Raw genomic sequence first — 16,560 nt, forward strand, 5'->3', positions numbered from 1 at the left:
GGGGGGGAAAGGGTGGTGGTGATGGAGGAGGGCACTGGGTGTTGTATGGAAACCAATTTGACAATAAACTATTAAAAAAAGTTAATTATCCAAAATATATAAAGGACTCATACAACTCAACACCAAAAAAACAAACAAAAAAACAATTTGATTTAAAAATGGGCAAATGATCTGCATAGATATTTTTTCAAAGAAAACATACAGAAAGCCAATAGGCACATGAAAAGATGTTCAACATCACTCATCATCAGGAAAATGCAAATCAATAACCACCTCACACCAGGGGTGCCTGTGTGGCTCAGTCAGTTGAACGTCTGACTTTGGCTCAGTTCATGATCTCACAGTTTGTAGGGTTGAGCCCCAGTCAGGCTCTATCTGGAGCCTACTTTGGATTCCGTGTCTCCCTCTCTCTCTGCCCTACCCCCTATTTCTCTCAAAACTAAAAATTAAATTTTTTTTTTTTAAATATGACCTCACACCAATCAGAATGGCTAGCATCAAAAAGAGATAAATAGTGACAAGTTTTGACAAGAATGTGGAGGAGAGAGAACTTTCATGCATTGCTGGTGGGAATGCAAATTGGTATAGCCATATTAGAAAACAGCATGTAGTTTCCTCAAAAAATTAAAATTAGGGGGGCTCTGGGGGGCTCAGTAGGTTGGGCATCTGACTTTGGCTCAGGTCGTGATCTTGCAGTTCATGGGTTCGAGCCCCATGTCAGGCTCAGTGCTGACAGCTCGGAGTCTGGAGCCTGCTTTGGATTCTGGGTCTTGCTCTCTTTTTCTGCCCCTCTTCTTCTCGCACTTTGTCTCTCTCTCTTTCTCAAAAGTAAATAAACATTACAAAAAAAAGAATTCATGGAAAACTTTTTAAATTATATGCAGTAAATTCTATTTTAATGACATAATCCATTAAATTTAAAAAATCCTTATTCTATTGTTATTTCTCTGAAAACCAAAAAAGTAGACAGTTATCCTATTAAAAATCATTAAATAAAAACCCACTATCTTACCAATAAAAATTTTAAAATTAAAAATAATAATAATTAGTTAATTAAAACAAAGTAATACCCATTCTTAACTTGTGGGTCATACAAAAATAAGACACATGTCAGGGCATTTTTGATATAAAAGATGGAAGACCCCAAAGTTCATAAGAATTGAGTTTCTGTGAATAGTGAGACTTTCAGCACCACATGTTGAGCAGAAAACACTGGCAAGTGGGGAGGGGGTGCTGTGCCCAAGTTTGTAAAATCACCCCAAATCGCCCCAAAACAAACACCAGAGACTGCTGGGGAGACCGAGTCACACCTGCAAAAGCACAGGGCCTTTATTACAAGCTTAAGCTCGGGCTCACAGTCTCAGGCCGACCTGCCAGCCACGTGGAGAGAGCCCCGAACAAAGGCAGGGCAGGGCCTTTATGCCTTTGGGAGGGGGAGTTGCAGGAAATGATGACAGGTGTACAGTGATCCAATCCCTGCTTTCCCATCAATACTGGCAGTTGTGGGAGCCAATCACACCATCTGGAGCACTGACCAATCAGAGTGGGCCCAGGCCGCCCCCACGTGGGGTGTGACTAGGCCCGCCTCTAGAAAAGTCAAAGGTATTGGCTGGCCTCTCCCGATTGGGTGCCGCAGGAGTTGTCCCTCCTTAAGATGCGCCCTTTCAGGAGAAGCTGGCACCTTCCCCTTTAAGTACAGGGGAAGGCTGGATCGGACCTGTGGCCGGGGGACCGCCCCCCCCAGCTGGCGCCTGGCTGCTGCCAGGGCGCATTTCCGCTGTGGTGTGCCACGACCGCTCCGGGAAGGCTGGGAAGGCCCGGTGGGGAGGGCCAGATCGGACCTGCCTCCTTACAGGGACAGTGTTATCAATGACACCCCACCTCACTCACAGTTTATATTTACCCTTTCCTTTTAGGGCCTCTTCATTACTGGTGCCAGAAAGAAAGAAAATGGTGTTTTCCAGTTGCCTGTCAACTTACATCTCTAGCCCCAACAACAACAAAAAAATCAAATGACCCAATGAAATATGTCTTGAAAATAAATGTAGATTTTCAGTAAATAAAGACTATGTTGAGATAGAAAACAGTAATTGGATTCATGAGAACATCTTTTAGGAAAGTATCATCTTCTAAAAATGATCAAGGCTTTAGAACCTAGGAAAGTGTAGATCTTTAAAGCAACGGCTTTGTGTTCTCTAAGCAGTTCTGGCTTTCATGCCACTTGCCATTAAGCACACACACCGAAGCGTGTAATTACGGCAGCATGCTGAGAATTGAACTGCCGCTACATAAGCACATGTCTTCTCCTGGATGCCTCCAGAGCAAGAGCTGATCAAGGAGCATATCTTTGCAGTTCATGTCAGCATTTTTAAGTTAGGTCAATCAGATGTAACCAAATCTTTTAAGTCTTTGGCTGAATACTGTAATTTTATTTAAGCATTCCTATATAGAAGAGTTATATTTATATTTTGCTTAACAGAATTTCATGAGATTTATAGATGTTACAGGAAATTTTGGGTGCAGACTGACTTAGGCCCCATGCATGTGAATGTATGGTGCGCTATAGCATCAAAAGCAAAGCGATCCTCTATTAACAGTTTTCAAGTGGGAGACAGCTACAGTTGTGAGATAAATTTTGAGTCATTTTTCAAAAATAGAAATGGGCCAAATGTATGATTAACACCTAAAAATTATGGCAGATTCAGGGCGCCTGGGTGGCTCAGTCAGTTGAGTGTCCAATTTTGGCTCAGGTCATGGTCTCGCAGTTCATGAGTTTGAGCCCCGCCTGTGTCTCCCTCTCTCTTTCTCTCTCTTCCTTTCCTACTCACACTCCATCTCTCTCTCAAAACAAACATTTAAAAATGTTTAAAGAAGAAACTATGGCAGATTCAAGAGTGGCTACAATGCATCAGTTCCATAGGCTGCATGGGCTGCATCTGCACCAAGAGAAAATGGGTGATGTTATAGAACTGAGCTGAGATTGTGCATAACTCATAATATTGGTGAAATCTTTAAATAGCAGCATTAATTACTGACATAATCATTAACTGCTCTTAGAATGACTCACCTAAAACACCCCTGGCACAATTTCATATGTCTAACACTCCACAGCATATGACACATAGGGAATTCATCCATTGTGTCTACTGCATTGCAAGAAGTATGAGAATCACAGGCTTCAGAAATCTGACGGCTAAGCCTCACTAATGCGTTCAGATCCACAAATGCTCCAGGGATTGCTCAGAGATAGAATGAACTATGTCTCACCATATACCTCACAAAATTTACAACATTTCAGTATACAAATGCTGTTTCCATTTCAGGATTTCTGAATTCATGATAGATTTTTGGCCTTCTGTGTTTTTACAAGTAATGGATACTAAACACACAATTACTCTCCATGGAAGTTGGTGAAATATTTTGAGATTAAAAAAAAAAGTCAGGAAATATTTGAAGGTGTAATTAATTGCTAACTAGGTGATAATAGCTCCCTCCCCAGAACTCTTTTCTTTTTGCATAGTTTCAGGATTCTGTGTAGCCGAACTGAACTTCATAAAGCAGATGCCCTTAGTATTTTTTCTTTTGTTTTTTTAAAATTTTTTTTGATGTTTTATTTATTTTTGAGAGAGAGAGAGAGACAGCATGAGCAGGGGAGGATCAGAGAGGGAGAGAGACACAGAATCTGAAGACAGGCTCCAGGCTCTGAGCTAGCTGTCAGCACAGAGCACGACGTGGGGCTTGAATCCATGAACCGTGAGATGAAGCCTGATACTCAACCACTGAGCCACCCAGGTGCCCCACAGATGCCCTTAATGCAAGTGCAGTGATGGGACCTATATTCCACTCAACATTGTGTTTTCTCCTCCCTCTACACAAGTAGAATCATTCTCTTTTATCTTTGTTAATGCCATTACTTTTCCCCAATATGATTTATGAACCAAATCTTTGCCTAAAACAAAAACAGTGTGTGTGTCCACCCTAAATCTAACTGCTTAAAGTATGTCCTTTTAACCTGAATAATCCCTCAATGCAACTAACTCATGTTAATGTTCTTTGATTAAAAACAATTGTGATTTAGAGAGTGGAGGTAATAGTTCCATTTAAGATCCCACTATTATTAACAACACAGCAGGAGAGCTCTCAAGACAATGTTATGAAGCAACTGTAACATATTTCAATAGCTCCAGCCCATCAGTTTTAATTGAATAAATGTGACATTTAACACTGAGTAGATTTAAGATGTACATGTCACCTTGATACATTTATGTATTGTAATATGATTGCTGATACAGCAATATTTATCATATAATTATAGTACAATATTCATGTCTATATTTATTGTACCATGCATTTGGTCTCTATGGCTTATTTACTACTTGTTACAAATTTGTCGCCTTAAACACCCTCACTCTTATCCCCCTACCACATCCCCAGGTAACCACAATTTTACTCCTTTTTTTTACAGGTTTGAATCTTTTATTGGATTCCACATATAAGTGATGTCACATAGCACTTGATTTTCTCTAACTTATCTCTCAGAATAATGTGTGCAAGGTCCATACATGTTGCTGCAAATGGGAGATTATCAGTCCATCATCTTTCAAAATGCCTAAAAAAGGAGTATTTCATCAATGTGTAGGCTAGATACATATCTGAGGAAATTTCATGAATTAATTATAGACTTTTCTTTTTAAGAAATCACATTGTACATATTTTTACTACAGCCCTGTTTGGAAAGACTTATATAAGACACTCTGTCTCACGTAGCGTTAACATATTATAACTTAGAAGTTGATCTCTCTTGTGTTTCTTAAAAAAATTTCCTTTGTCTCACACAGATACTTAAAACTTTTAAAAACATTTTTTACATAATCATTTATTTGCTGCTTAATCTTAAAACCTTAACATTTAAAGAAGGAGTATCTTTCTTTATATCTACTATTAAAATTTAGTGAAATTTGACAGACAAGTAAATATTTGGGGAAGGGAAACAAATGTCCTTCACCTTATTAAAAACATGATATATGTGATAAGTAATTGAAACTATTATATTCCAGAAGGTAAAACAAATTATTCTATCTTTCTGCCTATCTGTGCAAATATTCAATAAGGAAACACTGAATCATGAGTATAGTGCTATATTGAAATGCCATGGAGTGCTGTTTTTGAAAATGTATTGTTTAGGCCTTCATCAGTGAGTCATTGACATTATTACGAGTAATATTTTCACCAAATAGATATTCAGAGCTCACCTGAAAGACTTTTCCAGAGGGTAGGAATGAATATTTGAATATAAGAGCACAAAGGATCCTTTGGAGTCATATAGTAGAACCTTCTCATTTTATTGACTAGGAAATCTCACAACAGAGAGGGGATTTGTCCAAGATCACACAAAGGTCATGACAAGTCTTGGCCTTTCACTAACACATTGCTGCTTCTTCTACTCTACCATTCCTTCTCCCTAGTGGGGGTTTAAATAAAGATGTAGAGGTTTCTGGACCATAGTTTTAGTTGGTCTAATACTGTTAGTATTTTTACTTCTTCCAATTCTACTGTGAGTAAAAAATTACTCATACTACGGTTTTTGACTGAGTCAAACAAAATTTTGGCAATGTCTCTCTCCTTTTCCCACATCTTTTTGTTTATTATGTGCTATAGTGGTAAAGCCTGAGTTGGCAATGGTTAAGCTAGGACCCTTAATAAAATATCGGCTCTTTGACCCCTGTGAATCAGCTGAAAGGACTAGATAAAAATGTCTCCAGGGATGCTCCAAATAGAAAAAGATGCAAGGCTCTTTCAGATCATTGAGAAAGGCACAATATTCAAGGACTCTGAGGCTGCTCATCTTTGCTCCAATATTCTAGATAGATACGACAGGAGGAGATACAATAGGAAAAACAGAGACAGAAGGAATTGAGATGACTTCCCTGAGCCCAAGAAGGCATGTGCTGCTCTTGTTCTAAATGCAAAGCTGTAAATCAATCTTTTCGAGACCAATGCTGTTTGGAATTGATATTCACCGAAAGTGACCCAAGAGTTTCAGAAATATTACAACCACAAGGTTGCTAAGCATTCCTCTAATGTACACAAAGGAAGAATAAAGACTTTTAACACAAGCCAAGACTATTCAAATAGAAGGATCTCAAATGATCCTGAGAGCAACGTGACCTGAATGCTTCCAGACCTTAATAGGAATGGGTTCTGCCATTGTTGGCTTACAAATCAAAGTATTATGCAATGGTCTTAGTAAATGCAAAAACAATTCCACTTAATTTTCCTCTAGTTCCATTCATCAATACACTTATTTTGCATTTATAGGATTATACATAATCAAAGTTAGATAATTGAAGGCAAATGTTCTTGTATAGAGAGCTAATAGATACTGCAATTTAAGAAATAATCTATTTTTTATTATACCAAAATATACTACTCTATAATTCTTAGGTTAAATTTGTATTTACTGTGCTATATTAAGTACCACATAGCAAAGTAGACATTTCACTAGCAAAATGTAAATGAAGCACACTTATTTGGTCAAATATTTTTAAAATGCAGCTTTTTGTCTGTTTTTTATAAGCATCTATAAGCATTTGTAATCATCTCATTTATATAAACATTCACATATTCCCATATGTGATTCCCATTTAAAATGAAGGCACAGTAAAAGCTAGCTATCTTTAATTTCAAAAGGGGGAAAATTCAAATGAAAGTGTTACCACTTCTTATTTTAAACCAAATCTTCACCATGACCCCTGGATATCCTAAGCTTTAACAAAATATTTTTCAAGACTTTAAAATGTCTAAAGAGAAATCGAGAAGTCAGTTTCCATCTAACAACTTTTCACTCTCACCAATGCTTCGATCACTCCACTGAATTTATACTAAAAAATCACCATTTAACCACAATTCTGTCAAATCTAATGGACCTTCTTAGTGACTCACTGTAAAAACAACATCCATGAACTTTCCACATAGTTGGTTTCTCCTTCCTAGAAACTCTCTTACCTTAGCTTCTGTGATACTAAATCCCCCTGGCTTTTCTCTTCTTCCTTGGCTACTCTTTCACAATTTTTCTGCTTCTCTTCTGTGCAACATTTTAATGTTGGAGTGAGTCAGGACTCATTTTTATGCCCTCTTCTGTTACCATTGTCAAGTCTTGACTCAGGTTAACTGGCAGCCTTCAATGACATTTTAACGTGTCATTTTAATATGGGAGAGTCCCCACAATCCCATCCCACAGACATTTTGGTGGGAAGGAAATGTAATAAAACTGAGTGAAAGAGACAAGAGAACTTATTAAATCCATAATGCATGAGGCTAAAGAAACATAAAGACCTAAGAGTTCTCTTATAGTGAAGACAGCAAGATTAATCTATTGTGATGTTGCCAGGATTCACCTTTTTTATTCTTTTTTACTTCAAGGACCACAGACAACTGGATCCTGGAGAAGAGGCTAGAGGTTTAGAAAGACCAGGTGAAATATGAGAGAAGAGGCAAAAATGGAGAGAGACCATATGCATTCATGAACAGCTAATGGAAAGACTGTTCTTTATTTGCTGTGTTTTTTTTTTTTCCTTCTGGTAATTGACTCTACATGTGCACCATTCCAGATGCTAAAGGCATAATTAATGAGTTACATCAGTGCCTGGGACTCCTGGTTTTTATCTCCAGTGTAGATTTTCCTTTGAGTTTTAGACCCTTATACGGAGTCATTACTCAATATATTCATGCCACCCCCAGCTAGGGTTTTCTTTTTGCTCTTTTTCTTCTGGTAACGTTTATCACGCTGTTGCTCATGAAGAAACCTGAAAGCTGAACTCAACAATTCAGTGTTCCTTATTCTCCTTATCAAATCCATCCACTCTCTTCCATCTCTGCTCTCATTACCCTTGTCCAAGCCACCATGCTTGTATTATTTCAATAGTCTCTTGTTGTTGTTGTTTACATTTTTCCCCAAATTTATATACGCATGAATAAATTCTATCTGAATCAAGTTGTCAAATAGTTCTATATACAAGGCTTGCAACATAGACACACACACACACGTACACTCACACACACACAAACATGTGGTATCCTGGCATCTTCCTCCTCATTTCCCATCTCTGATCATTTTCAATTCTATTAGCTAATCCTTTTGGCATTTACCTCTAGAACTCTACAAAATAAACATATGCTGTCACTTCTTGATTCAAAGTGAAACATTAATTTCTTGCATAACATTTTACGTTCCCTGGGGTTTATAATTGTCTAATTTTTTTATTTTACTATTTGATTACTTTTCTATTTGATCTAAATTCTTTGCCAGTTGCTGTCCATATCTAAAGTTGTTCAATGTATCAGATATTCTTTCAATTTCTGCTTCTTGGAGCACTTCTCACAGCCTGTTGACTGGCTCTGGTCTTATTGGTTGGCTTCGCTAGTTATCATCTCCTTTCAAAATCCCCTTCGGGATTCCTTTCAGTTTTCTCCTGTGTTTTATGGGTTTTTTTTTTTTTTTATTTTCCATGGCTTTCTGATGTCTTGGTTTATTCTCTTGTTTTAGTAGATCATCTCCTGTAGTAGCTTCTGAGAAATAGGAAGTTACTTTCTGCATCTTTCATGTCTCAATATGTTTTGTTTTCCTCTAGAAATTAATTGATAGTGGCAGACTACAGTATCATAGATTGAACACAGTTGTTCTTCAGAAGTGGAAAGCATCGTGCCATTGTCTGCTAAGTATCCAGGGTTGTTGTTAAGGATTCTATTTTGATGCCAGTATTATATATATACCTTTGTTTTCATTGTTTTTGGTTTTCTTGTTTTTACTTTTTGATTTCTATTCTTTCTGGAAGTTTGCAGGTTCTTTCTTAATTTTGACCCTCTGAAATTTCATGATGGGATATTTTGGAGGCAACTAGTGGAATATGTAGTATGAAAATTTATGTTCTATTGACTTTGGAAAATCTAAAAATTTTCCATTTATGTTTTTTTCTCTTTATTTTCCCTCTTCTCCCTTTCTGGAATGCCAATAATTTAGATATTGGCCTTCAGGGGCTTATCTTCTAATTTTCTTATATTATTTTTATACTTTTGCTCCATTATCTGAAATATTACCCACTTTGTATTTTTGGTTTTACTACCTGCAGTACATACCCTGAATTATCTTCCAAACACACTATTCAGTTTTTCATTTATGCTCTGCTTTTACTTTTAATATTATAAGTTCTTTTGTTTTCTGTATTCTGAATATTTTTGTTATTCATTAATAGTATCCTGTTCTTGTTTCATGTTTATATATTTTTTCATCTCTCAAGTTTTAATCATAGTTTTTATTTTTTATTTTTATAGGACTTTTATTTTTATTTTTAAATTTTATTTTGTAAAAAATTCCTCTATATCTTTCTATTTTATTCCAGTGTTATTAACATACAGTGTTATATTAGTTTCAGGTATACAATGCAGTGATTCAACAATTCTATACATTACTCAGGGCTCAGCACGAGAAGTGTACTCTTAATCCCCTTCACCTATTTCATACATTCCCCCTATTCACCTCCCATCTAGGATTTACCAGTTCTCTATATTTAAGGGTCTGTTGTTTTGTCTCCCTTTTCTTTGTTTTGTTTATTAAATTCTGCATATGAGTGAAATCATTTGTCTTATCTGCCTGATCTATTTCACTTAATATCATACCCTCTAGATCCATCCATGTTGTTGCAAATGGCAACATTTCGATCTTTTTTATGGATAAGTAATATTCCATTGTACATATATACCACATCTTTTTTATCCATTTATCTATAGATGGACATGTGGGTTGGTTGCTTCCCTATCATGGCTATTGTAAATAATGTTGCAATAAATATAGGGGTGCACATCTTTTCAAATTAGTGCTTTCATAATTTGGGGGTAAATGTCAAATAGTATAATGATTGGATCATATGGTAACTCTATTTTAACTTTTTGAGGAACCTTCATATTCTTTTCCACAGTGGCTATACCAGTTTGCATCCCTACCAAAAATGCACAAGGCTCCTTTTCTCCACATCCTTGCCAACACTTGTTGTTTCTTGTGTTTTTTATTTCAGCCATTTTGATGGGTATGATGTAATATCTCAATGTGGTTTTGGTTTGCATTTCCCTGATGATGACTGATATTGAGCCTCTTTTCATATTTCTGTTGGCCATCTGTATGTCTTTTTTTGGAAAAATATCTCTTTTTAACAAATTCTTTGTCCATTTTTAGTTGGATTATCTGTTTTTTGAGGTGTTGAGTTGTATCAGTTCTTTTTTATGTATTTAGAATATTAACTCTTTATCAAATATATAATTTTCAAGTCTCTTCTCTTTTTCATTAGGTTGTCTTTTACTTTTGTTGATTGTTTCTTTCACTGTGCAGACTTTTTTTCTTTTGATGTATTCCTGATAGTTCTTTTTTGCTTTTGTTTCCCTTGCCTTAGGAGACATATCAAGAAAAATGTTCTTATAGTTAATGTCAGATAAATCACTCTCTGTGCTCTCTCTAAGATTTTTATGGTTGCACCCCTTTCACCTGAATATCCCCCCTCATTTTTTGTCCCTATTTGAATGTGACCAGGATAGGATAATTCTTGAGATACTAGGAAAGTCAATAGTACAAATCTGCTCACTTCCTACCTCTCTCTACTGATGGTTGAAGAGTCAATTTTTTTTTCCATTTTGCTTAATCAAAGAAACCCTCCTTAATCTCACAAAACAGATTTTATTTCCCTACATACACTTACCAAAATTCTCTACTTCTGACTACTAAGTGCAATTGCAATTAAACTTCTTTGAATAATTATTTGTTTAACCTCTGTCTGCCATGCTAGATTATAAGCAACTTGACAGAAGACCATGATTGTCTTGTTTTCAGTTCCAATGCAGTGCCTGGCATATTTTTCTACTACATGATAAGTACACAGTTACTTATTTTTTAAATCAATGAATGAATCCAAAGAAGTAAGGGAACTGAGATAAACATTAGGAAAATCCTCAGTACATGACTGGTTTATAACACTTTTAATTATAATGTTAAACTATGAAACCATTTTAAAGTATTAAATCTTAATACTATGTTTGATATGTTCATCACTTCAAACAGGAAAAAACTGCTAGTTGCTTCAGTTTTAAAGCAAATGAATTAAAAAAAGTTTTCTGACAATTATTTATGAAGTTATAGGGCTCAGCAATAATATTAAAGGCATTAAAAATAAATACATATGTATTTCAGGTAGTGCTAAATAATATGAAGTAAAATAAGGAGGAGTAAGAAGAAGAGGGAGCAATAGGGAATCTCTCTTAAGAAGGGAAGACACAAAAGATCTTTGTGTTAAGCTCACTTTGAGCAGAAATTAGGAAGAAATTTGATATCAAGCTATAAGGATATTGAACTGTTTTACACACACACACACACACACACACACACACCATTATCAGCATAAATAATGATTTTCAGTGGGAGCACAGTCATTAAGTGGGAAAAATATTCTTCTATTTTGCAATTATGGGAAATATTTTCCATAATATTCATTGTGCCTTTTTCCAGTTCTTATCATTATTAATGTTGGCATTTTTTAGTTACTTTCCTTTATCCTCAGCTTCCACACTGTAGCCTTTCAAGCCTGTTGGGAATAATAATAAGATCCGTGTTGGGTCACACATCCATTGCTATAGAAAAAGAAGCTTTGAGATAGTGGTCTAATAGAGTCATAGCTAAATTCTTTGTCAGTAGTACTCAAACCTTCAGTTATTTTCTGATTGGAATGATGATTTTTGTCTTATTCTTTCAATCATACAGATATAGACAACTCCAAAGAGGCCTGCTGATAAAAGTTTCTGAAGAATCATTCCCTTGGAGATTTATGACTTAGAGTGATTCAGAACTGAGAAACATAGTCCTACCAGTCATCCTTCTTTCCTGCTATTTCCTAAAAACCTCTAGTGGTCCTGGAATCTAATTCTATATGATTGCTTGGATGTATAATATGCGGGCAATACGCCTTATTTCCACATACATATTCTTCACTCCCAAACTAAAGACCTTGAAAAGGAGAGAAAAAGAGACACAGAGAGAATATAGAAACCCAAGTAGCATTTTAAATGTCAAGCTACAACCTGAACACCAGGCTTCAGTCACATGATCAGCAGCAGCACTCTGTCACATCTAAATTTTGAATTTAATATACAATACATATCACATTCTACTACCTACATTATGAAATTTTTATTTACATGGACATGATCATTTCTCTGTATCATTAACTACCCTGCCTCATTCTATCCAACCTCAAATTCATTGCCCTATAATAATAGCTAATGTCAGCTGAGTATTTATTAAACTGTCGTTGGTATGATTGATAGATAGATAGATAGATAGATTGATAAAAAGAGATTTTTATATTTAAACTCATTTAAATATCACATCAGTTCTTATAAAGAAGGGGTTAATTTATCCCCACTTTAAAGAGAAGAAGGAAATTCATATGGAGAGAGAGCAATTTACCCAGAGTTGCAGAGCTAGTAAGTTGCAAACCTTTTATCCAAACCCAAATACTCTTAAGCAAGAATCATATTACAGAAATTTGATCCTTTTTTTAATGTTTATTTATTTTTGAGACAGGCAGAGACAGAACTTGAGGAAGGGAGGGGGCAGAGAGAGAGAGGGAAACACAGCAGGCTCTAGGCTCTGAGCTGTCAGCACAGAGCCCAACATGGCTTGAACTCATGAACTGTGAGATCATGACCTGAGCCAAAATCGGATGCTTGACCAACTGAGACACCCAGGCGCCCCACAGAACTCTGATCATTGTCCTGTCACAATCATCCTCTTCCTCTTCTCTCTGGGGTCTCTCACCACCCCATTTCTTCTTTTATCAGTCAGGCCAGTTGAATAACAACTTTCATGATTCATATCTCCATCTGCCGTAAGAAAGCCCTCAACAAAATCCTTGTCCTTTTGTCCTAAGCCTATCTCCATAGATATCAATGATTCTACCATTTGTGGACATTAAGCATAAGCTTTTATGGATACCATATTACTGGTGAAATACACATTGACTAACAAGAAAACTAAATACAGTTATAATTGATTCACACATCTTTTTCCTTTTTAACATTAGTTTTCATTATATATTCATAATAAAATCAGAAAATGACTCTGCTTTCCAATGATTTTAGTAATATTTGCTCAGCCAGGTATTGAGGTAAAGAGCTTGTGGTACATTAATCTTATCAGTCTCTCTCTTCTATTTCTATATAATAATCATAATGGGAAATTATTAAGCCAGAGTTTAAAAGATAATTTTAGAGGGCTTTGGTATAAACTCACCAGATATTTATATTGACTAAGTCTGAGAAAGGGAAAAAGTTCTTTTAAAGTGAAGGAATGTGTTACAGAACATTACACTTAAGCCAACAAGTCTGGTTCTAATCACAGCTATATTTTTAACTTGTATTAATATGAACAAAGTTATTTATTTTTTCCATCTGTTAAGTGGGAATGTTGACTTATCACAGAGGTTCATTTCTACGCTAAAATTCTATTTCCATACTATTAGAAAACAAAGGAATTGGAAAGTTAATGGAAGTTAACAGAGATGTCCTCTTCCAGAATTGATACCTAAGATCAAATAATTTTGACTTCCCTTTCAATTAAAAAAAAAAGGAAAGAAGGAAGGAAGGAGAGAAGGCAGGCAGGCAGGTAGGCTGGAAGGAAGGAAGAAAGAAAGGAAGGAAACAACCAAGCAAGCAGTAGGCTATTTATTCAAATTCTTTGATAATGTTGGCATGATTCAGCTACCCACTTGACTCCCACCAAACTTCCACCCCCCAATTTTGACTGTATGGGCTTGCTGAATTCTTATTCTTTTATATTATAAACTGCACAGATAAGTAGATATTCTTTCAGAAATAACTTCTACTCTTTCTAAAGAACATGGATGGGCAAAGCTCATCTAACTTCCTCATGTTACTCAATTACTTTTAGTATAGTTTGTAACAGGCTGTTGACAAGATGTCACGTGCCCACTAACTAACCAGCCTTTTAAGTATCCCAGTTTTTTTCTAGACTAGTCATTCTCAACTTTAGCTGCACACTGGAATCATCTGGAGAAGCTTTTAAAACTACTGCTGACATGTAGGTCCGACCTCCAGAGATTCTGTTTAATAGGTCTGTTTTAAGGTCTGAGCCCTGGAATTTCTTTAAAGTTCCCAAGTGATTTTAATGAGAAACCAGTAGTGACAATTTTTCTGAATTCTGAAAGTGTGTTGAAGGAACCCAAACTCTGGATCATTAAAAATGCTCTGCTCACATTTATATATCACTTCTCTGCTTCACTCCTGGTACAATCTGAATTAAAAGAAAAAGCATGTACCACTGCTTTGTGAACATAAGGAAATATTGTTATTTTAAAGAAGAACACCGCTGATTTTTCTATATGTGAGAGACTGAATAAACCCTTTTAGGTGCAAAATGGGTTCTGTCCTTTGAAACAATATATAGATGTTTTCCATTGTGAAAGATAAGACATAGGGTAGAGTTGGAATGAAAAAACATAAACATAATAATAATATAGTTATTACTAATAACTATAATATAATTAACTATAACTATATAACTATAATTAACATAATAAAGTTAATATTTGCTCTTGTTGCTATAGAGAGTTACTTTTTAAGTTAAGTTAATTTTAAGATAAGTTTGAGCTTTGGGGAAGCCTGGTGGCTCAGTCAGTTAAGCGTCAACTTTGACTCAGGTCACAGTCCCACAGTTCGTGAGTTTTAGCCCCATGTCTGCCCTGTGCTGACAGCTCAGAGGCTGGAGTCTGCTTCAGATTCTGTGTCTCCCTCTCTTTTTGCCCCTCCCCTGCTCCCTCTCTCTCAACAATGAATAAACATTAAAAAATTTTAACATAAATTTTAGCTTTGAAAAGATAACCTCAGAGGTAGGAATTTTGTGTGTACTTGGGGGCCAGGGTTGGTTTGCTGTTTTATTTTGTCTTGTGTTTACAGTTCTGCTGGGGGTGGGGATTGTAGAAGATGGAGAAGAGATGGAGTCAGCAATAGAGAGTATAGAAGAATAATTAGAAAAAAACTGTAGAGAGAATAGGTCCCAACAGCATAGGTACAGATCAAGTCCAAGTGAAAAATATGGCGATTATTTAAACATTCCCTGAGACGCTGTGTGATTAGCAAGTGTAGAAAGAGCAGTTTCCTATTCTACAGGAATAATTTTCTTAACCTCAAGCCTCCCCAAATCTTCAATACAGCTTTGTTAACTTAGTAATGATGTTTCTTCCTCCTACTTGGGGAATAAAATCTACACTTACATTTTAGGTAAAACCAACCACAAAGCTAAAGGAATATGTGGAGGTGGAGAGAGATGGCCAGAATAATCAGGGAGAAGCCAGCCAAAACCAGGCATTTGGCACAAAAGACAAGAAATAACTACTAAGACATGTAAGCACAATCTCCAGGAATTCTCAGAAATATTTGAAGGGAATAGGAATCTCTCGAAGTCTAAAGTGTGATTGGAATTTCAATTATTTCATTTAGAAATTAAAGAAAACTCTGCCCCACTAACAGCCAGGGGTTATAAATGGATTATTTAGTGGTATATTTAGGAAAGGGAACAGAACTCCTAGAATGAGAACTATTATTTATTTCCTTATTCACCAATTCCATCATCCTTTTGGGGGTGAATGCATCACAAAATTTGAAAATATATTTGGAGCTTTTATCCTGTAATGGAAAATAAGAGTTTAATGCATAATCTTTATTGAAGGACCTTTAAGAAACTCTCAATTTCTGGGTTACAGTCACTTCATCGAGCCTTGTAAAAAGTTCTGTTGGGATTGCAGTCTTTTTATCTAAACTCATAGTTGTTTCTTGTTGTTTTTGTGAGATGGAAACCGTATCAAAAGAAAGAAATAAGGCATAAACTGCCCAGCATTAGGGCAATTACAGGATATTAAATAGTTTCCAAATCTATAAACAATGTGTATTTTATTAAATTTGTAACTAGATGATATTTTTCTTCCTTTAAGAGCCTTAAAATAAGATATGCTTAAATTCTCAGTAGTGGTAAATTTTATTATACTCATGGAATAGTCTTGGTGATCGGCTGACATTGTTTTTTCTTAGAGTGAATTTTTTCTTAAACAAAAACCAGTGAAATTTCTAGTTCAGTGCTTCCAAAAAATATAAAACCCCAATATAAACAAAAAATTTAAAAAATTTATAGCCAGCTACCTACATGAGAATCACCTCAGTGGCTTATTAAAGCTGTGGATAACTAGGGTCTCAACTGCAGGGGTAAAGGAGAAAAAATCTAGTTTTCCAGAAAAAGCATGAAGGAAACAGGTTTGAGAAACACTGGATAGATGACAGATCCCTCAAATAATCTACAAATTATGGAGTTTAAGTATCTTTCCCACTAAAACCGAATGCATATATTCTGCATGCATTATTTAATAATGTTCTTTGTTTATTTCATTGTTTTAAAATTTCTCTTTTCAACTTCTCTCCTTCCTCCTCTTCCTCATCATCCCTTTTCTCCTC

The sequence above is a fragment of the Suricata suricatta genome, chromosome 5, assembly GCF_006229205.1.
Source record: "Suricata suricatta isolate VVHF042 chromosome 5, meerkat_22Aug2017_6uvM2_HiC, whole genome shotgun sequence".
Lineage (NCBI taxonomy): Eukaryota > Metazoa > Chordata > Mammalia > Carnivora > Herpestidae > Suricata > Suricata suricatta.